The 22,193-nt window shown below is 44.1% G+C and overlaps 1 protein-coding gene across 2 annotated transcripts in view; it reads right to left on the bottom strand.

Annotated features, from left to right (window-relative positions):
* The window catches only part of LOC138511202 (long-chain-fatty-acid--CoA ligase ACSBG2-like), a 737,514-nt gene that overhangs the window by 666 nt on the left and 714,655 nt on the right, over positions 1 to 22,193 (bottom strand). The gene's annotated exons all lie outside the window — the stretch shown is intronic.

Here is a 22,193-nt window from a genome sequence, read left to right as displayed (position 1 = left end):
GAGGGAACGCAAGCTCACCAACATGATAAAGGCCCATCAATTAAAGCTGGACTCCATTCTCTCGGGTAAACTTGCATAACATTTCTACCCATGATCACAGCAACTTGCCAGACCTCATCTTCCTGTCTACCCTCCTTGGCTCCTTGGTTCTCGCTATTGATGCTTCAATCTCTGACCACTCATGCATCCAGCCTCCTATCTCACATCCCCTTCTCTCTTCTACCACTCAAAGAAACTTGAAGCCTGAGTCCTTGGTTTCCTATCTTGACCAAGTCAGGGCCTCTTTCCAAGTTCCCTCTCCGATCTATTGACCTTGCCTTTATTTACTTCAACACTGCACTGTCTAACCCCTTTTTTTCACCACTTTTGCCGCTGTTGACACTGTCCCTCCCCTGCTCAACTTACTTTGTACAAGAACTCCCATTTTACCCTCAACACAGCTTTGACTTGTCTTCCTATTACTTTGAGACCATATCCTTGTATCCTCGCAAATCTTCCTTTGCCATCCCCATAAACTCAACTGCACAAATCCTGGTCCATATCCTCCTCCCTCTCTGCTTAAAACTTTGCCTTCTAGAAGAATTAAAACAAATGGCCTTTGCCTCCTACTTTTCTAAAATTACTGAAATCTACCCTTCTGTCTCTATTGTGTCCTTCTCCACACCCCCCTCCATCCCCAGCCACTCCTACCTATCTCACTTTTCACCTATCCTCCCACAGCTACTCCATTGGAATGGATTGTGTCCTCTCACATATTCCTCATCTTTGATATATTGAAGTCTGCTTGCAACTTGCTTCGGAAAATTTTTCATAGGTTCGAGCGTTGTGCAGAGTTGAATCTTGGTCCTCAGCGGTTTCTGTAGTGTCTCTCATGACTTTGACGCTGGTATATACAGCACACGCGTTGACCGTTATGACCGTTACTTAAGTTCTGTTTTTTCCATATTGCTGCATGCTTCGGAGCTACCCACCTCCGCGATTTCAATTGCATTTACTTCGATATGGCCTCCACACCAAAGACGGGCTTCAAGTGGTTTTCGGATTGTGAGGCCAAGATGTCTATCGCAGACCCTCACCGCGTCTATTGGTGGTGCGTGGGATCGGGCTACAAAGTCGATGTCTGTGACTCGTGTCAATCGATGACTGTTAAGTCCTTGCGGGAAAGAAAGGGGAACTTGATGCAGATAAGCCCTCCCTCAAATCCCCAGCCCTTACCCCTTTGAAAAGGAAATCATCCTCTGACTCGAGTTTCTTGTCCAAAAAAGAACTCGACTCCTGCCGAGTTAAAAAACTTCAGTTTCATAATGTTAGATATCTTTAAAAAGCATGTTCCTCTAAGTGTTCCTCTGTAGGAGTCTGAGAAAAGTGGCCAGCCCTCAGCGTCTATGAAGACCGGTATGGAGTCTCGTGTGTCTCCTTCTTGCGCGCCTCAGAGCCCGGGAAGAGAGGTTCCTCGACATAAGTCGAAGGAATCTTCCACTACGCACAAGAAGAAGCGTGTATCTGTTACCTCGAAACATTCACTAATGGCACCGAAGCCTTCTTCGAAGGTATCGAAACATTCATGTTCATCTGCCAGAACCTTCGATATAGAGCCTTCGAAGCATAAATTGTCGAGGCATTAGTTGACAGTTTCGAATAAGTCGTTGAAGCCATCGACGCCTTCAGCTTTGTCAGAGCATTCAGTACTCTTGAAGGCTGTAAAGTCTATACCTGATGATCCTAAATTCTTCCAACCCATTCCTAGACCTGATTTGTTTAGGAAAATGGGTTCAATCATTGAAGAAGAGGCAGAAGATCAGCCCCCTTTTAGGCATGAATATGAAACACCAAATGTTCCAGAGGAATTCATTTCAGACGAATCCAAGATGCAGAATCTTGTGGAGGCATTAAAAGAAACAAGTAGCTGGGAAACATCACCAGAGACAGAATTTGGTAATCCTGAAATATCTGGTTATACTGATCCTTCTTCCAGGCCAGTAATTGGTAAGGTATCTGACTATCTAGGATTGTCCAGACCTGCAGCTGCTATGTAGACTGATGACCCACTAGACAGTGGGCCTCATTACAAGTTTTGCGGTAGCCTTGCCGGTAAAACCGGCAGGCTGCCGCCAATTTTTTCAAGCACCTGCCAATGGGCTATTACCACGTCATTACGGCCTTGCTGGAACTGGTAATTGCCCATTCGCGGGCGCCGGAAAAAAATGCTCCCATTCCCATTGAGCCCAATAGGGCTCAATGGGAATGGGGAGGTCAGATGCACCGGCACCATTCAGAATGGTGCTGGTGCATCCGACATGCTCTGCTCGCGGGTGCCGGTATGCCCGCCAGGTCAGTCCTGGCGGGCAGGAAGGCACCCGCGAACAGAACTCGTAGTTTGCCAGTCCTGTAACAACAGTACTGCCAAGCTTACTGGTACTGTTGTTACCGGACCGGCAAACTTATAATGAGGCCCAGTGGGCCGGTTAAAGAAGGTGTATTGCTATTTCATGCAGCCTTGAGAGGAAGAGTAATGGAGAACTGCTTAAAACCAGATTCTGTTCCATCTGTTAATCCAGCACCACCAAGCTTAGTGGTTCAAGCAGCAACAGCTTTTGCGAAAGCTGCAGCCTATCCTTCTAATTCGGCAGATAAAGAAGATAGGAGGATTGACTCTTTGGGTAAAAGAGTATTTTTTGCAGGAAGTATGGCACTGAAATCTACGAATACTAAGTGCATTAGCAAAATACACACATACCCTTTGGGGTGAGGCTGTTCTGGCAGCAGATCACACAGCGGAGGGAGAAGGGAGAGAAGGATTTTTAAGCCTGATACAAGATGGCAAAGATGCCATGAGGCAATCCTTACAATCTAGTCTGGGTACAGTGGACTCGGTCAGTAGAGCCATGCCTGCCAGCACAGTACTTAGACGCATGTCTTGGCTAACAAAATCTGGATTTTCGGAGGATGTCCAGACACGTCTGCTAGACATGACATTTGATGGCACTTCTCTGTTTGATGAGAAGGCCGATAGCAGTCTGGAAAAACTGCAAGCTTCTAGAGCTGCAGCAAAATCTTTTGGGGCAGCAATAAGACAATCTCAATCTATAGGTCAAGGATGGAGAGGTCATTCTTTTCGTTTCTGTTCCTCCGTATCTCGAGGAAGAGGTCAGTTTTCACAAAGAGGTCAAAGAAAACACCTTTGTGGAAGAGGTAGAGGAGGTAGGAATTCCCGTTCAACACCCGCAGAGTACCCCTCAGCTGCAGGTGGAACAGCAAAATGATTCCTTCACCTGCAAATCTTTGATAGGAGGCAGGCTGTCTTACCATGTCCGAAGTTGGCGAGGCATAACTTCGGATGCATGGGTGCTACAAACAGTAGCATACGGTTATTGTCTTCCATTCCTAAAAAGATCTCCCGATTGCCCCCCAAGAGCAAGATCAACCTTGGTTCCAGATCCACTCCAACAGGGATTCTCACCCTGTTGGAGAAAGGTGCGATAGAACTGGTACCTGTAGCAGAGAGGAACCAAGGTTGGTACTCTCCATACTTTCTAATACCCAAGAAGGACGGAGGAGTGAGACCCATCTTGGACTTGGGGTGCTTGAACAAGTTCCTAAAGAAGGACAAGTTCAAGATGGTAACTCTTTCGTAGATCCTTAAGGCTCTTCGACTCCAGGATTGGTTAGTGTCATTGCACTTTCAGGATGCTTACTTTCATGTGCCGATACATCAGAAGCACAGAAAGGTTTGTGTGTGGCAGTTCTCATTATCAGATTTGAGTTCTGCCATTCGGGCTCACCTCAGCCCTGAGGGCTTTCACCAAGATCATGTCAATGGTGGCAGCAAGTTTAAGGAGGGAGGGGATTCACATTTACCCCTACCTGGACGACTGGTTGATCAGAGCTTCTCCAGGTCCCGACAAAGGTCGCCCAGGATCTCCTGTAGGGGGCTAGCCGAGAGAATGTGATGAAAGGAGAACCTGTTTGGCAACCATGGCTGGAAGAGACAGTTGTGACAGATGCCTCCCTCACAGGATGGGGAGCACACGTGAAAGATCTTTCAATAAGCAGACACTGGTCTCAGTCGGAGTCCAGAATCCATATCAACCTTTTGGAGCCGAGGGCAATCAGACTAGTGCTGATGGCCTTCCTGCCCTCAATGCGGGGTAAACGTGTCCCGATAATGACGGACAACATCTTGGTCAGGCATTACCTAAACAAGAGAGGGGGCCCAGGGCACCTGCCCATGTGTAGAGAGGCAATGCAGCTCTGGTTCTGGGTACTAAGAGAAGGAATAACTCTTCTGGCAGTTCATCTAGCTGGAGAAAAGAACATAGAAGCGACTCTCAGAGCAGGCAGAGCACGATCTCCCACGAGTAGTAACTAGCTCCGGAAGTCCTTCAAGAGATCTTAGGCTTTGGGGTACCCCTCAGGTGGATCTGTATACGATCAGTGTCAACCGGAAGTGTGAGCTGCTTTGCTCCAGGGAATTTCCCCAAAGAGGATCTCTAGGCGACACGTTCGTAGTGAACTTGGAATTTCTACTTCTGTATGTGTTTCTGCCAGTCCCGTTATTCCTCACGTAATACAGAGGTTGGAGAAGTTCGGGAAAACTATGATCCTGATTGCTCCGGATTGGGCTAGGAGAACGTGGTACCCAGACCTTCTAGAGATGGCCATCTGCCCTCCAATTTGTCTTACCCAAAGAGAGGACCGACTCTAGAGAGACTACATTGCCTAGACCCGAAAAAGTACTACATTTCTATATTACAAGAACTGCAAGTTCTTGTCAAGATGATCAGCTTTTCATTGGTTATGCTGGTCAAAGATTAGGCTTGGCGGTCACAAAAAAACCCATCTCTAGATGGATTGTTATGTGTATAATTGAATGTTACTAGTTGGCAGGCAAAGATAAGCCCGAAGGTCTGAGTGCACATTCCACTAGAGGGGTGGCTGCTTCCTCGGTTCTAGAAAGAGGTGGACCAGTGAGGGACTTTTGCATTTAGTAGATTCTTTTTCAGGAGAGGATGTCAAATTTGTGAAAGCTGTCCTCCATAATATTAACAAATAAGTAAATTCACGGCATCCTCCGCCTAACTCAAACTGCTTTGGGAGTCTATCAAAGATGAGGAATACGTAGTAACGTTCTATCTCGCAACGTCAAGACTGTCTCTTCCTATGACACAGCATGCTAATTAAAGGAGGAAAAAACTCAGAACTGAGGTAATGGTCAGCGCGCGGGCTCTATATACAAGCGTCGACATCACGAGGGACACTACGGAGGCTATCGACGACCAAGATTCGATGATGCACGATGCTCGACCCTATGAAAAAAATGTCCGAAGAAAGTTGCAAGCAGACTTGAATATATCAAAGATCAAAGATGAGGAATACGTGGGAGGAACATCCAGTCGAAATTCTGTGATACTATTCACCATGTTGCACCTAAAATGATCAACTAACTAGCGTCTGTGACCTCCCTCTTTAATTTCTCCCTGTCCACTGATGCCTGGCGAGCCTGCTAGGAGGTGGCTAGGAGGTGGCCAAAACATACCCATCTTAAACACACCCACTGCTAACCCTTGCAATCCCTCTTTCAATAGACCCGTCTCTCTTCTGCCTCAAAGCGCCAAAACCTTTGAATGAGTTGTATTCAACCACATCTTACTATATACAATGCTCTCTTCCTAAATACTCTCCTTCTAGAGCCCCCCGCTCAGCCTCCTCCAACTCTCTGTGGGTGAGCCGTTTTTCCAAACAAAGATTTGGAGGTAGATTCTTATCCTCTGCAGGTGTCCCCCTCTGGAACAACCTCCTCACCCCTCTACGTCTTAAGCCGAACCTCCTTATGTTCTGGAAACTCCTCAAGACCTTCCTCTTATCTTCCTCTTTCTCTCTCTCTCTCCCCTGCTAACCTCTTTTCTCTTCTCTCCTGCCTCCCTCCTTCCTTCTCCTCCCCAACCTGCTCAGTTTGCTGACTGTTCACCTGGTGCATCTCCAGAGCCTCACAGTTCCCAGGCTCCCCCTCCAGTCCTGCACTTGCCTATGGGCCTCTGCACTCTGCTTGGCACTACTGCGCTTGGAATATGCTCCATGAGACGGGCACCCACTGTGCACTGCTGGACTGGGCGCACTTGCCCCTCTCCCCCTCCTTCGCACTTCCTGTTCTGCGCACTTGCACAACCTTAATTATACTAGTCCTAGCAAGTTTGTCTGTTCTGTCCTCCGTCTGTCTCCCCTCCCTAGCTTGGTTGTGCCTGCATACTCATGCATTGATGCATTAGATGACCAACTACCAATCAATCTGAAATGTCGCCATGCCTAGTACGGTAGTTTATTGTTCTTTATGTCCTTCTCCCTGCCCCCCCTTCACTCACCACTCTTTTGGGGTCATTACAAGGATGGCGGTAAGGGGTTAACGGTGCCGGTAGAGGTGCCGGTGCTGTTAACCCCTTAACGCCGCATTACGAGGTCCTTTAGCGGGTCCCGCTAAGGGCGGCTGGTTTTACCAGGCGCCTTTAGTGGGAGCCGCTAAAGGACCAGCATGATAACGGGCCCGTTGTTAGCATGGTCCCCATTTCCATTGAGCCCTATGGGGGCTCGAATGGGGATGGGGATGGGTTCACTGAATGGGGAAATACTGGGTCCTCCAAGGTTGGAATGGCCCAGTAATTCCCCATTCAGGGAACCCGGACCCGGTATGCGGTAAGGGGGTAGCCATGGCGCTACTAGCGCCATGGCTACCTCCAACCTTGTAATGACCCTCTTTGTCACGCACTAACACTAGCAGATATGCTACAGGCATAGTATACTAGTTATTGTTGTTATATCATTCAGAATCTTCAAGGCCTAAGAATGACGACTGTATTCCCTTGTTCCCTTCCCACCTTGAAGCGCTTTGAAGCACTTCACCTGTGTATAAGCGCTTTACAAATAAACAGTTACAATTACAATTGTCATGTACCTTGAGGCAAAAACTCCACATGACCCCTACAATCTTGAATCCCCAGCAGACAAAATCCTGGAACTGCCTATGTATCTACCTTTATTACAACTGCTAACCACTTGCATCTCTTAGCCATCCTCATCTCGCTTGCTCTCTTTGCTGACATTGTGTGCTCTCCCTTTTCCCCTCCAGTACACTCCTAGCAGGGTAAGACCTTGCAACTCCCCCTCTTCTCCTAGGAGACACCTTCAGCAGTTTACCATAAGGATTACCGCTTGTGCGATTTTCAGGCTAATGTTTTTTACATCCACTGTCCAAGGGGCTCCTTACTGTGGTTGTGAGCTGTCACAGATGGCTTCAATAACCCTCCGATTCATAAAGATGGCTCAAGGGTTTCTATTCTGAAAAAGGACAGAATTACTGTTTTTTATTTTGGTAAGGGTGCAGGCAGGGTACTCTAATGTGCTTCCCACTCTCATCTGCAGTGGGTCCCCTCCAACCTAATGCAGGTGTCCATAGCCCCCAGGTCTTTTAGCTAGTGATCAGTAACACCCAGTGTCTAAATCTGGCTGTAGGAGATGGTCTAAAGCTGTTTCTTTCAGGCTCCCTCTGGAGTTTTTCTGAGAGATACCTTCACCTAGCATTATCCAGGTTTCAAGGTGAAATTATGCTTTTCTTGTGTCGGTAAAGGACACCTTGGACCATCCTGTCACACACATACGCTCCCTCTCTCTACTTTCCCTAATCTCACTACTCCTTCCGATCACCCTTTAATCTATTCTATCGCTTGCCCCACTCCCTTCTCCGCTGTCTCTCAAACCCTCTTGTTTTCGTCTTCTCTCTCTCTCCCGTTCTTTCCCACCGATGTCCTCCTCTCTCCTCACCCCTCTCACATATCAAGACCCCTCCCCTCTATACGCCCTTGCCACTACCCCCACTGGCACCTTACTTATTCTCTTGCTCACTTTCACTCTCTCATTCTCCCTACCCTTCTCCCCCTCTCTTCTCTTGGCATCTCTGGCACTGCTCTATCTTGGTTCTCTTCTTATCTCTCTGTTCATATGCTGTATCATGGACTGGGAATTTGTCTTCTTAGCTACCATTTCATTATGGTGTGCCCCAAGGTTCAGTCCTTGGTCCTCTTCTTTGTTCACTATATGTCTTTCTGCCCTTATCCAGCTATGCGTTTTTTCTTGCAGATCTTTTTCTGGTTGTCCTCCTTTTCTGACGCACTATATTCATCTATCTCTGACTATATGTCTGCTCTGGATGCTCTCCCACTATTGTCACATCAACCCTTCTAAAACCGGGACTCCATTCTCTCCTGTGCCTTCTCCTTATGATTGTTCTTCCTCTGCTATTTACTTCTTTCTTTCCTGATTCCCGTCCTAAGTCTTCTTCTGCTCATAATTTTGGTGTTATCTTTGAAACTTCTCTTTCCTTTTGTCATCATTCATATGTCCAATCATACCGAGTCCAGTCAAAATCAGCTTCATAGATCTGCAAAATGCAACCATTTTTTACTTTCTCCACCATCAAGATTTGTATTATGACGTCTGTGTTCTCTCATCTTGATTCTTGGTCATTGTTCTTGTCGGGTTGCCTGCCTGTGCTCTTGCTCCTCTTGACTCTTTCTTTAATTTTGCTATTTGTGTACCAACTCCCAGTGGTATGGCTTCTTCTTTGACCTCATTTATTGGATTCCCTTTCTATCTTGTCTTTCTTTTTTGGTATCTTTCTATGTTCCTTCTCTACCACTTCACTCTTCTTCATTTCTTCTGACTGTTCCTCACCCCCTTTGTTTGCAATCTTGCTTTCGTTCCTTAGCTCTTTCTGAACGATCTCTACTAGCTATCATTCTACTTTGAAAACTCACATTCTAAGTTTTATTTGAATGAAATGTGTTATTCTTTATTTTTTATTTCTTTTTGGTTTCTTCCAAATAAACTTTACAAAATTTCAATTATCAAAAGGCAATTAAAAACCAACATATCACTCAGTTACCGGTACACAAAAAATGAGAACAACATTTACATTTCCTAATATATAAAATCACTGCTCTTACGAAAAAAAATGAGGCTCCATAGACAACATTCCACTCAACAGTCCTGAATTCAGACATAACAGAAAACCGAAAAACATTTCAAAATCAATCCAATAACTACAAATAATATGAGAATTAAAAAGAAATAAGACTGTAAGCCCCTGAAAAGGAAAGGGCAAAATTGCAACATGGCAGAAAGAGATTTCAATTGAATTAGCCCACAGACATCTATCAAAAGTTGGACAGTAGCAATCTATAGAGGGACTGAAGTTCCATACAATATATCACCCCATATAGAGTCTAGCTTAACTCTCTCTGTATCGGCAACACATTTCCCAAAACTAGAGACACGAATTGCACTAATTGCAGAAAATTCTAAAAAGAGATGTCTGAGAGTTTCAGGAACATTTGCGCTTTTGCATAATCTGCAAAGTACTGATCCACGAGCCAAATCATCCTGTATCTCTACAATTTCTCCCGTTAGTAGAACATTGAATCTAAATCGCATGCAGGCATTGTTCCACAATTTATTAGGAAAACGTGCCAAATAGGACTCCGGAGTGCCTAGACATTTATGGTGTGAAACCAATTGGTGATAAAGTTTGGAGTTAGACGCAATTTTCATTATATCAAAAAGCGTGTGCGTATTTCAAAAAGCTTTTAACACGCATTGGGTTATTTAATAAAGTATCTGTAGTCATACCAACTTGTTTTAATGCAATTTGACATACAGCAGACAGTTTGGACATAAATTGTGAGTCCTGTGTCCAGTGCCTTAACTTTGTACCTAGATTCAAATGTAGACTATTACCGGTCTCTGTGATAAGTTTCCTGAAGAGGGAAAGGGGCCTCCATTCTACTAGGCTAACAACAGATTGGAGGCTCAATTCATATCTCAACGCTGCGAGTGGCAAAACATTAAGGCTCTCCAAATTCTGGACTCTGACTTTTGAAAAATCAATCTTCGGACTGGGGGAGCAACTCCAAACCAAAACACAGTTTCGGGATGACTTTAAGACTATAGAAGCACATAAGAGGTGACAGAGAATGTGAAATATTTCCAGTCTACTATCTTCATTTGGGCTATCAAACCTCGGGTCTTCTCCAGTAAATAGTTCTGCAAATGGCTTTTGTTGGGTTCATCAAACAATGGAAATCCCAGATATCGCATAGAGGCCCTTACTGCCAGTTTTTCTTTGTTCAGGAACCAACTATAAATTTACAGCTTTTTCCGATTACTTAAACACATGATCATGTTTTTTTTTTTTTTGCGTTACTTGCGAGGCCATTAGAACTAGTATATTTGCAGAGGCCTTGATTAGATGCTGCAATCCTACAGGTTATAATCAATGAGCATAAAATCATCATCGTAGGCACACTAGCACATCTTGACCCCCTCAATTTTCAGTGAAATAAAGAAAGCATTAATTAAATTTGCTCCTGCGTCAGACACATAAAGATTAAAAAGTGCTCGAGCAAATATGCATCCCTGTCGGAGGCCATTCAAGGAGATGAGAGAAGGCTGTCACTATTGAGGCGGACCTGTACTAAAGAGCCTTCGTGTAGATGAATCAAAATAGTAAAGATTCCGACAGGAATCCCTGGGGACGTTAATTTGGACCATAGTACCTTTCTATCCACAAGGTCAAAGGCTAATGACAAGTACATAGCGGCTAAATATATTGGGGTCACAGCTTTTTTCCAGGCAATCTCTTGCAGCAATGTAACAATTACCAGCAATGTAACCAACCTCAGTTCCCACCCCCTTTCTAAAGACAACTTCAACTTATTGTTCGGCAGAATAGAGTTTTGTTCTGACCAGTCATCCAATTGTTTCAGCACAAGCCCAGGCAAAGATTTTTGAATCTGCATCGAGCAAGGCAATGGGTTGATAGTTTAGTGGAAGGCTCCTATCCCCCTTTTTATATACTGGCACAATATATGATAGATGCCACGTGGAAGGGATGAGTCTAGATTTCACAATATCTGAAAACAACATCGCCAGTGCTTTGGCCCATATTTCCGGATTAGCCTTCAATATAATATTCGCCAAGCGATTTGGACCAGCGGCTCTTGACAAACTAGACCTTTGAATCTGTAGTGTTATCTCAGAAACTGAAAAGTTACAGTTCCAATGCACGTTCCTAATAGAATCTGAGATATTAGACAAAGAGTTACTCGCTGCGTATAAGCCACCAAAATTTCCTGACCAAGCTTCCTCTGAGATATTATTTGATTGGACAGAGACTTGGGAGGACTCCTTGGCGTTTAGCAGGCACCAGAATTGGCAAGACGAACCTTCTTTCAGTGCCTCCAACATGGATTCATTATCCGCCTGAAACATGAGTAACCTATAGCCCTTGAGCCAATTATTTAGTTTTTTTGCTTGTTTCCGTATACCTACCCTCATTAATTCCCAGGGGTGGCAGCTGATTAAAAGCCGTCTTACCTCCCTGTTACATGTCTTTTTGGGCTCCTTAACTAAATCATCATACACATGATGGTAAATGGGTCTCGATAATTGTCTACCCCTAACTTTTATTGATTTGGCAATCAAAAAAGTCAACATACAAGGGGGAATTGGTGTGCATAACGATGGAACACCTTATATCAAGTGGTTTACTATGGAAATCTGAAACAAAAACCATATCGATTTTATTTACATTCCTGTTATGCCAGGTGATTCTATTTTTTGCACAATTCAACTCCCGATTAAGGGGCAGTAGACTATGTGGTGGGCTGTCATAGGTGATTCGTATTGCGACTTCCAAGATGCAGTGACCACTCAAGAGGGAGGCATTAATGGTAAAGGAGTGACACGAGTGAAATGTGTTATTCACAATTGATAATTTGTATATACTTCCATTACCACTTTTAGGTAAATATGGGACAGTACTTTGGCGAAAGTGCTTTATAAATTCAAATACATAAATAAATGAAAATTCTAAAAATCATGATGATCTGCCTTACTTATCCCACTGCTCTGCCAAAACCCTAATCTCTGCTGTGGTCCTCAACACACTTGGATACTGTTTAAGCCTCCCACTAAGTCACCCCCTCTATCCTGTCTCTGACCTTGTGATGAAAGGACTTCTGCTCTGCAGGCGTACAAGGATGAGCAGTTGTTTCTAAACTCCTGCCCAGCTCCATGCTACTACAAAGCCAGCAGTGACCTCAATAATAAATGTGAAATAGACACAAAATGGTACCCCTCCTTCACACCTTGAGGCAGTAAGGGCTGAGGGCAGGCTCCACACTTGAAGAATGTCGTGTGCCAGCAAGGAAGCTTCCAAACAACAATAGAGCTGTGATACTGAAATAAAACAAATGCTTCATCAAGGATAAAATAAATGCTTCATCAAGGTTCTACAAAATAATAAGACTTGAATTATACTAAAATTACAAACAAACTACTAAACTCCCAAGAAACACACTCCTGCAAGGAAATACACAGGTAAGGCAAGCATTTGTAGAAAGAGGGCACTAGTATGAAGGGCAGGAGTATGCAGCAAACAGTCTTTGTAGAAAGTTCAAGAATGTCATTTAAGTCAAAGAATGGCATCTTCAATGTCATGTGCGCCCGTAGAACAAAGCCAGGGGGAACAGAACCACTGTAGATATCTAAATGGCTTCTTTCAAGAAACTGACAGCGTTAAGCTGGGATTCTGGGCCTTTTTTGAGTCAGGGTCAAGTTGCTCAAACTGGTTTGGCAGGATTCAGACAATGCATTGGAATGTATCAAGCAGCAATGGATCGAGGCTTGAAGAAGCATGGGACAAGCGGCGATGTGCAGATCCACGTGGATTGTAGGCTTGACAGATCAAGATGCCTGAGTGCAGGTATTCAACTTCAGCAGCAAACTGGCTCATCTGAGTCCAATGACGCATTGCAGTTCAGCAGCAGCAGTGGCTCGAAGTTCGGAAAAGCAGTGAAACAAGCAGTTGATGTTGAGTGAGTGTAGCTCATAGTGGTTCAAAAACATATGTCAAAAGATGCTTCCCCGGGTCATTGCCGTGGCCCTAAGAGCCCCGGAGGCACTCAAACATGCTTGCAGAGTTTCAAAGATACATGGAGAGGCAGCATCAGCTTCCATTGATTGTGGGGTGGTTTGAGTCCACGGCCATGGTGTCTGGAGACCGGATAAGTGCTGACATGCCGATCAAATAAGGATGCCGCAATACGTGCAGGTTTGCTACCTCTGCAGGTAGGTTCCGGGTACCTGTGCTCTAGCAGCAAGTAGACTTTCCAAGCAGCAGGTCCATTCAGATATTCCAAATGAAGCAGTGAGGTGGAAGGTCTGCACCTCCTTGGGGATCATTATATTCACTCCAATGGTTAAGGACTTTGGGCAGACTTTACTGCAACAACGTTCCAGTAAATTCTCTTTTAAAGAGGATTCTCCTGGATGCTTCTTCAAGATGAGCCCAATTATTCAATTAACCCTCATCAAGTGCTGCATTTCTAGTGGCATGAGAAGCTCATTTGTCAGAAAGTTTTGAGCGAGGTCTGCAAGAAGGCCCAGAGAAGCCCTTCCCATCAATTTACTAGAACTAAGTGCAGTTCTTCTGGCATTGCTTGCCTTTTTTTTAACATCAGTCAGAGGTTCAACTGTCTGCATTCTTCTGGACAGCGCTAACGCCATGCACTAAAACTACACGATGGGTGGTGTGGGGTCACTCAAACTGTGCAGGAAGGCCAACATTCTTTGATTCTGGGCCATCACAAATAAGGTGACAGTGACAGCATCAGACCTCGCCAGCAGAATGAACACTCGGGCAGATGCGCTGCGACAGGTCAAGGCAGTCTCTTACCTGTGGGAGCTGAACGGGGCGATTGTGGCAAGATTTCCACATGCGGGGTTCCCTAGACTGATCATGAACAGCTCAAATGGGAAGTTCAGGATCTTCTGCACCAATGATTCCCTGGATGTTCGACTTGGTGTATGTTTTCCCGCCATTCCTGTTGATTCCTCTGGTGATGAGGGAGTTGAAGCAAAGTGGAGCAACCATTATCTTGATTACCCAGTCAGGCAGGACATGCTGCTGTGCCTTTCTGGGAAAATCGCCTGGCCGGAATATCTTCCCAAGCTTCCGCAGGATGCTTCAGTCAAATTTCAGGAAGCTGAGCCATTGGCTATTGAGAGGCTATAGTAGAAGGATTGTGCACTCTCAGAGGAGGTTCTTTCTGTGAACTCAGCATCTTGTTGTACTCCACTGTCACCATTTCCGATTTCTTAATGTCAGTGGCCAGATCTGCCACTGTAGAAGGTATCTCTGGTGGCTTGTTCCATTTTAAAAAATAATGCCCAATGGCTCAAGCTCTTACCAATGCCTGTCCTCCTAGGCCTTTGATTGTCCTCCACTGAGATCTTGGCTTTCCTCATTGCAGTTCTTTCTGAGCATTTGCAGGCCTGTTCCGTAAGGCGTCTATCAGTTTGGGCTGTTTATTTTTGCTAGCCCTTACTTCTGCATGAAAGATATTGAAATTCAAGACTCTTTCCTCTTGATCTACTTTTCTTTAGTTTGCCCACAAAAAGGTTACGCTTTGGATTATGTCTTTCTTTCTTCCAAACGTAGTTTCAGAGTTTCACCTTCACCAGAAGATCTACTTAGCAGAGTTCTTACCACCTCCTCTAAAATCAATTAAACATTCTGTAGGCTAGATTGAAGAAGAGCTTTGAAATATCATTGTTTGAGAACAAACATGTTTCTGCTAGATGAATAGTTATCTGATGAAGGGCAGAGTTATCTCAAAACAGACATCTGTACACAGCTAGCACTCAAAACCTGCTACGAGTCTCCAGGGCACTCAAAGCAACTTGTTGTTAACCAACAAGGACTTCCCAGTAAGGGTTTGCATCCAATCCACAAGAGGCCAGCTGTCTACGTCCACCTTGCTTAGAGGGGTTTCTGTTCTGCACATTTCACAGGCGGCAACTTGGGCTTCTCTCCATAACTTCACTGAACATTACAATTGGGACTTCTTGGCTGATGTTAATTCCAGCCTCTTTGATGTCTTTGGTTACAAGGTAAGGACTGTGTGGGGGAGGGGTGGATATATCCAATAGACAAGCTTCTTGTAATGGTCTTCCAATTTGCTACGCCATACCTCATCACGCTCCCACTGTCCCCACTCAAAATTCAAATACTTGATTAGAGCTTGGTTTGAATTAATTTGAAAGAAAAGTCTTCCTAAGAATATGAGAATTATTTATTGAACATTACGTCGCGTTTGAACGTTCACAATATATGAAAATGAGACTGAACATTCTCCCACTGGCACCTCAAACAAATTTGTGTTTTAAAACGGAACCAATTGTTGCCCTTTTTGTGGTGGCACATAGAAATCCTTCCAGCATTTCCTGTTTGTTTGCCCGGGCTACTATAAGATCCGCCAACCCAATTTGAAACATTGCACCATGGAGTAAGACTGTTGGCTGACACAGTAGCATTGTGCAAGAGTACCTTACATTACGACGTGCCATTTGCTACGTCAAACTATTTAGCCAGGGCCTGGGGAAGGAGGAATGGCAAACTGTCCTTGCTAGTCTGATGGCTGGAATTTCTTTTTTTATCCCAGGCATTTATGGAATGCAATTAGTGTTTTAAAATGCTCAATATTGAACTATGCAATGTATATTAATTATGTATGTGTTGTACTAATATTACGTTTGCTTTTTATGGCCAACGTGCTGAAATAAAGTATAGTTTTGATTTGATTGGGAATGTTTTCGCCTTTTCGCATGTGACAGGTGCCTGGATTCAGAAGGGCAGAACTGAAGGCACTTTTTTTGGTTCTCTGGAAACCTCAATGCAATTTATTTTTTTGTTGCATATTTTTCTTTTTTTTTTGCATGATAGTTTAGTTTAGTTTAGTTTATTCATTTATATTGTGCGCCGGACCAAAAGGCATAAGGGCGCAGGAGCATCAAGGTTGTTCTCAGCTTGGTTACATTGCTGTACAGTAATTACAGTGAGTACATAAATGGTATCAGTTACAGTATATGCAATATATGTGATGAGGACAAATTTACAGATATGCATATTTACAAGCTTCAGAGGCAGGGTACATTATCTGTCATTGTTCTTTATCCAATGAATGTAATTGCGTCTAAAGTGGGGGTAGGATTGAGGTGACCTTAAGGCGACTGGTAGGGAGTTCCAGTGTTGGGCTGCCTTCACTTTGAAGCTGTTGCCGCCCGTTTTGATTAGTTTGAACCTAATGAACCATGATGTCAATGAAAGTCTGCCAAATCTGGCATATTTGGTGCGGCCAAACAGGTGTTTTGTCAAAGTTCATGGACAAGGTCAAAGGTTAGAGAATTTGTTTTCTCTTTTTCCTAAAGTTTCATGAAATCTGAACTACAGGGTCACTTCTGCCACACTACAATTTATAATTTTAGTTTGATTTATTTTGGGAATTATTGAGCATGGAACTAGCATGGATCTAGCTTCAAGAAGCAGCAGAGCGCTTTGCAGCAATAGGTTATCAGTCAGAGGCACAAGTTACAGCAGAGCAGTCATTTATTCGAATTAAGTAGGAGAAGCAGTAATTTGGGTTGATGTGGGGTCGGCGACGGGTGGGATCAGGGATGTCTACGGTGCGTGAATAATGTGCTTCTTGAAAAAGGAGGGTCTTGATCTCCTTTCTGAATTGCATAAGCGTGGGTGCGTTTCTGATATTGACGGGTATGAGGTTCCACAGCCTGTGGACATAGAACGAGAATTCCTGTTTCCTGATGGTTTCCTTTTTTGCATTTTTACAGCTCAAACAAGGCGTCTTGTGGACAGCTGGCCGCCGTAGGTGGTGACCTTGTCAGCTAGCTAGGAGGGAGCATGAAAAGTGAGAGCTGTGTAAATAAATCAGCTGCTCCTGAAGACGATGCATGCTTTTAAGGGAAACCAGTGAATTTCGAAGAGCCTGTCTGTGTAATGTGGTCACATTTGTGAAGACCTTTGATAAGGTGGATGGCAGTGTGGAGGACACTTCTCATTAGTTCCAGGCAGCAGGAGGTGGATGAGATTTCTAGTTAGAGTTGAGTATCACCTATATATTGGGGGATGCAGATAGTGTGGCTGGCAAGGTGGGATCGTGCTATAACCTTACAGGTGATAGGTAGGGCAGGTGATTTAGAGGCATCCGTCTGGACGAACTGATGGGGATTTTTTAAGTTTGAGGGAAACCACTGGAGGACATTCTCATTTTCTTGTGTACTATGTCAATGAGGGTTTGATGATTCACTGTGAAGGCTGCAGTAAGATCGAGGGGTACCAAGAGCAGAGTGACCATCATTGAGGATGCAGAGAGAATTGTCTGCCACATTGATGGTGGCAGTTGCCATGCTGCATATGAGTCTGAAGCCAGATTGGTAGGTCTGCCTGAGGATGTTTATGTCAATTGGTGCTTGAAGACGGGTGGTAACAGCTCTTTCAAGGATCTTGCCAAAGAAACTATGGTGTGTGATGGGGGTGTTGTAATAAGTTAATCGGGGTTCAGTGTTGGACTTCTCAGGAGGGGGATTATTGGTTGGGTGTTGAGGATAATGAGAAATGCTTCTTGGATGAGAGATGCATTGGGTTATTGGCAATAGCCACGAATGGATTCAGTGCCTTGGGGATTGTCATGGGGAGGCTGGCAGGATGCCATCAGAGTAGGTGGTAGATTTAAGTGGATGAAGGTGTCTCACCTGCTGGTCCCCGGAGATCTGTCATCCAGGTGGCCAGGAAACAGTCATCACTATTGGATCCAGTTCTTGTGGGTGTACCAGTAGGGGAGGATCACCTGGATGAGGGGTCTGGAGGGGTCAGGGAGTGGAAGTGGTTCACTGAAGGTTGAGACACAGTACCCCCTTCCTTCTAACACCTTTTCCCCATCCTACCCTGTAGGATACTTAGAAGCTCTACCCCTCCCCCTTTTCTGACAAAAAAATGTTCTTACACAGAAAAAGACAACTGACTAACACCAGAGCTGTTTACCTGACATGTCCCAACACAAGGGTCAGCCCGAGTTAGGCAATTGACCAGAACCACACACACCTGACAGCCTTTTACCGTCCCCACAGGGATAAAAGGCAGAGCACGAGAGCACACTATGAGCAAGGCTGAATGCACGAGGAAACAGTTACACTGGACCGGCAGTTCAAAGGGAGGAAAAAGGCGTCAAGACCAGGAGGGACGACGAAGGTGCAATTTCCTTGCCCTTTCTAATTCAGACCCGCAAAGCCTCCGAAAAGGGAATACAAGACCGGGAAACATAGCTGATGTGTGGAGCAACAGATGTTAACGGTGCACGGGGGTCTCCTGCATTGATAATACAGGCGGGGAGGCATGCTGGCTACCGTGGTACCGTCCTTGACTCCAGCAGCAAGCCTAGCCAAGCGGACTCAAGACAGTCGGTGAGTAATAGGAAACTGAACTGTGTTTGAGCCCAAGGTTGCAAATGGCAACGTTAGATGAACGCAAGAACTTGAGATCAAAGAACTAGTGGGTATGAACTTTTGGAGAAAGCCCAGATAGGGGCCAGCTGTAGAGTGATCGTTCGCCGAGGAGTGCTCAGTCGAAGGACTCTCGCTGGCCCTTGTGAATTGAAACAGCAAGTACCAGAAGGCACTAGAAAAGGGCTGCGTGAGGTGTCGGGAGTGGTCCTAAAAGGGTCATGTCCATCCCTTGTACACTCGAAAGTCTCTGACCCATTGTCAAGGGAAACTAAGACAAGTAAATCTTGTTTCGTGATAAATTAAATAAAACTGTAAGTGCGGCGGATGTGAACCCAACAGAGGAATGCCTGCGAATTGAGGTGAAGAGTAATACACCTGTGAACATTGTGCGACAAGAGTGAGGGTTGTCCGCAGTAGGAAGTTGTTTAAAAAGACACTAAATCTTTTGAATCTTGCTAGTTACATCTGAAAGGCTGCAGTGATCAGAGCCCGGAAGAGAAAGATCCGAGGGGCGAAGAGCAATTGCCCAAAGCACAAGATTCCCGAAGGAACCTTTGTTTGTTTGTAATTTTGTTCCATCAGGCTTTCTAAGGGAAGAGACTTTGTAGAAAAGAGACTTGGCCCTGAAGGTTCTGGTATTGTTGAACTGGCATTTTGAACCTTGTGCTGGAGAGGCCCATTAGTGTGCTGTGCTCAGAAGTCCCGCTTTGTCCTGTGCTAAAAATGTGGGGAAGGGAAACCTAGCCATGCCATCCTGACTTATCATTTTGTGAACACATCTTTCTTTTCTTTTCTGGTGAACATTATCCCACACTCTTTTTGTAACTTAGTGGTAAGGATAGGCAATAGGTATTTTAGTATAGGCCCTTTTTATTTTGACAAGATGCCACTAGGACTGCCTTATTGTTATTTAATGGCCGTAGCTTGCTCCCATCTTAGATTTGGGTTTAGATTAGGCGTTTTTCCACTGCAACTATACTATACTGTGATCACTTGTGTCTGTCTTTAATGTTGCTACCTTGAGTTCCTTAGGGTCCCACATGAATTGTGTTTTAAAGGTAGTCCAGGTGGTCATTTTGTGCAGTGGGCTGAGGGACTGCCTGGTCAGGGAGACAGGTGGTGTGCTGTTTGACTACCTTGAAGAGAACTTTTCTTTTATTGATAGCTTGATAGTCTGGACATTTTTTAAATTGGGGTTTTAACTTACTATGACACATTTTGTCTTGTTTTTGGATGACTCCAATGCTCAGTGACGATCCACCTACTCTCACCGGACAAAAAAGAAAACCTAGGTTGGTCAGCCTTCGGTGTGGGCTTCACACCCTACATTCCACTTAGTGGTTTCCATTGGTTATTATTATGTGGACTGATAGTACAAATCGAGGTAGTTGAAAATGAATCAGTTTTGTTCACTGGTTCAAGTAGTCTAGCCTACACTAGTCTACTGTGTAATTGTTTAATCATAGGCCGATGCATCAATGGCCAATGCATTTCGGACTCATCAAGTCCTTCATCAGGTAGTATATTATCATGTTAGTTAATTCAAAAGTCATGATATCATTTACCACAGCATAAGAGAAGAGAAAAAGAACAGAGAACAATGAGTATGTTTAACACAGGAAAGCCAAGATTCTGTTGCGTTTCTATACTATGCTGAATACAGTGGAGAACGGGAAAGCCGGGCTACTGATTCTACTAGATCTTAGTGCAGCATTTGACTTGCTGGACCATAACCAACACAGACTAGCTCTAGAAAAGCGAGCAAACTGTTCCAAAGAGGCAATCGATTGGCTCTCTTCATCCCTCTCGGACAGGAAATCAAAAGTTCACTGGGGGCAAAGTTTCTCTACTGAAGAGAATATCAGCTGTGGTGTACCGCAGGGAGCCAGTTTATCGCCACTTCTCTTCAATCTTTATATTAGGTTCATCTGTATGGTCCATGAGAAAATCTGAGTATTTTTTTTACTAATTACGCCAATGATACCGAGCTGGTCATCGAACTAAGTTGTAACTATCCCCTGGACAGTGCCAATGTGGAAAAACTCTACAAATTAATTGAAACTTGGATGACCAACACCTGGCCATGTCAAAATGTCAAGAAGACAGAACTAATGATCTTTTGGTCTAACTGTGCCAGGGCCAAGTTGAACCATCAAGATGAGGTTTTCAACATCAATGAATGCCAGATAAAGGTCGTAAACAAAGTCAAAACTTTGGGGATGCATATGGAAGCAACTCTGAGCACAGAGGCTCAGGTTATGCAACTGAACAAGAACTGCTCCTATTAAGACTTCTACATAAAATACGTCCCTATTTAAGTGAGGAGAATTGCGCTATATTCGCAAGAGCCACCATACTGTCCAGGCTGGACTACGGTAATGCACTACTTTAAGGAGCAAACAAAGGGCACATTGCAAAATGCCAGAAAATCCAAAACAGGGCTGTGAGAATTATCAAAGAAAAAAGGAAAACGGAACACATTAGTGAAGATAGGAAAAACTTACACTGGTTAACCGTTGAGGATAGAATTAATTTCAAGGCTCTGACTTTAACTCATAGGTGTGTTCATGCGAAAGACTGGGCATACCTCAAGGTGGAATTGACTGCCTATTTGCCGGGCCGTGCCCTCAGATCTGAAGCCCAGGGCCAACTCGCAATAACAAGGTTTAGGAAAACAAACGGTCTGGGCAAAGCTTTTAACAACAAGGTTGCATCCTTATGGAATAAGCTGTCACCTAAAATAATAAAAACGGTAAAAAATAATAAAATAAAAATTTTAAAAACTTTGCTCATTATAGAGAATGTCTATTGTGTAGTCTGCGCGTTCTCCCATTATTGTCTATGTGCTTTCCATTATTAGTAATATTAAGGTGATATTGTATGCTGTCTGATCAAGTAAAACAGATGGTTAAAACAGTGAATTGTGAAAATAAACAGTAGGAAATCACTAGATATAAACTAATGTACTGCTGTTCTACATCATATTTCTTGATAATTATCATGTCTCCAACCTGCGGGTGTACTCTTTCTTCTAATGTCATGGAAGCAATGGTTTAGAGATTAAAATAAAATTAAAACGTTTGTACCGCTAGCCTATATAATATTGTGTCTCATGGACTTCAATAATATTCTTGTGAAGTACGATCACACTTACAGTAGTGGTAGTGGCTAGTATCCTCACTATTCTTTACATCCTAGCAGCGTCTGCGTGTGTGTAAGATAGCTGATAAGGGTTTGCTTAACCGTTCCCTTGGTAATAGTCACGCGCTACTGATAAGAAGCAAAAGTTTCTAAATGTAAAGGTAACAATCATTGTTCATTCTGCTAACAGACTTATGCTGAATATTGTGGCCTCTAAAAATGCTTTTGGAAGGAATGTTATTTCTTACCGTAGTGATAGTAAACAGTGTCCCTGCTACTGTTCGCGTCCTAGCGGCATGCACTTGTGTGTGAATGGGTTGATAAAGATCAACATATCGTTCCCTAGGTAATGGTCAGGCACTTCTGATACGAGCGTGGCCATCTTGGAATGGCTGCTTCGTAGTCAAAGTAAACTATTCTAATGGATATACACTTAGAGTGAGTGTTTCTCGTAAACACAGAGTATGGTCAACATATTGTGATTATATGTTGAATGTCTCATTGGGATTGTGGTAAAGGATGTGATCGCTACCCCTCGCGTGCAAGTACATGAAATATTACTGATTGACCTGCTTAATGTCTATTATTCAGTCAGTCAGTAAGACATGTTTATTCAAATTTTTTAAAAAATTCATCAAACGATC

Source organism: Ambystoma mexicanum, chromosome 6p (genome assembly GCF_040938575.1).
Source record: "Ambystoma mexicanum isolate Mex_15411 chromosome 6p, UKY_AmexF1_1, whole genome shotgun sequence".
In the NCBI taxonomy this organism is placed as follows: Eukaryota; Metazoa; Chordata; class Amphibia; order Caudata; family Ambystomatidae; genus Ambystoma; species Ambystoma mexicanum.
Note: the sequence above shows the minus strand (reverse complement) of the source record. Positions and strands in the feature narration are given on the sequence as shown.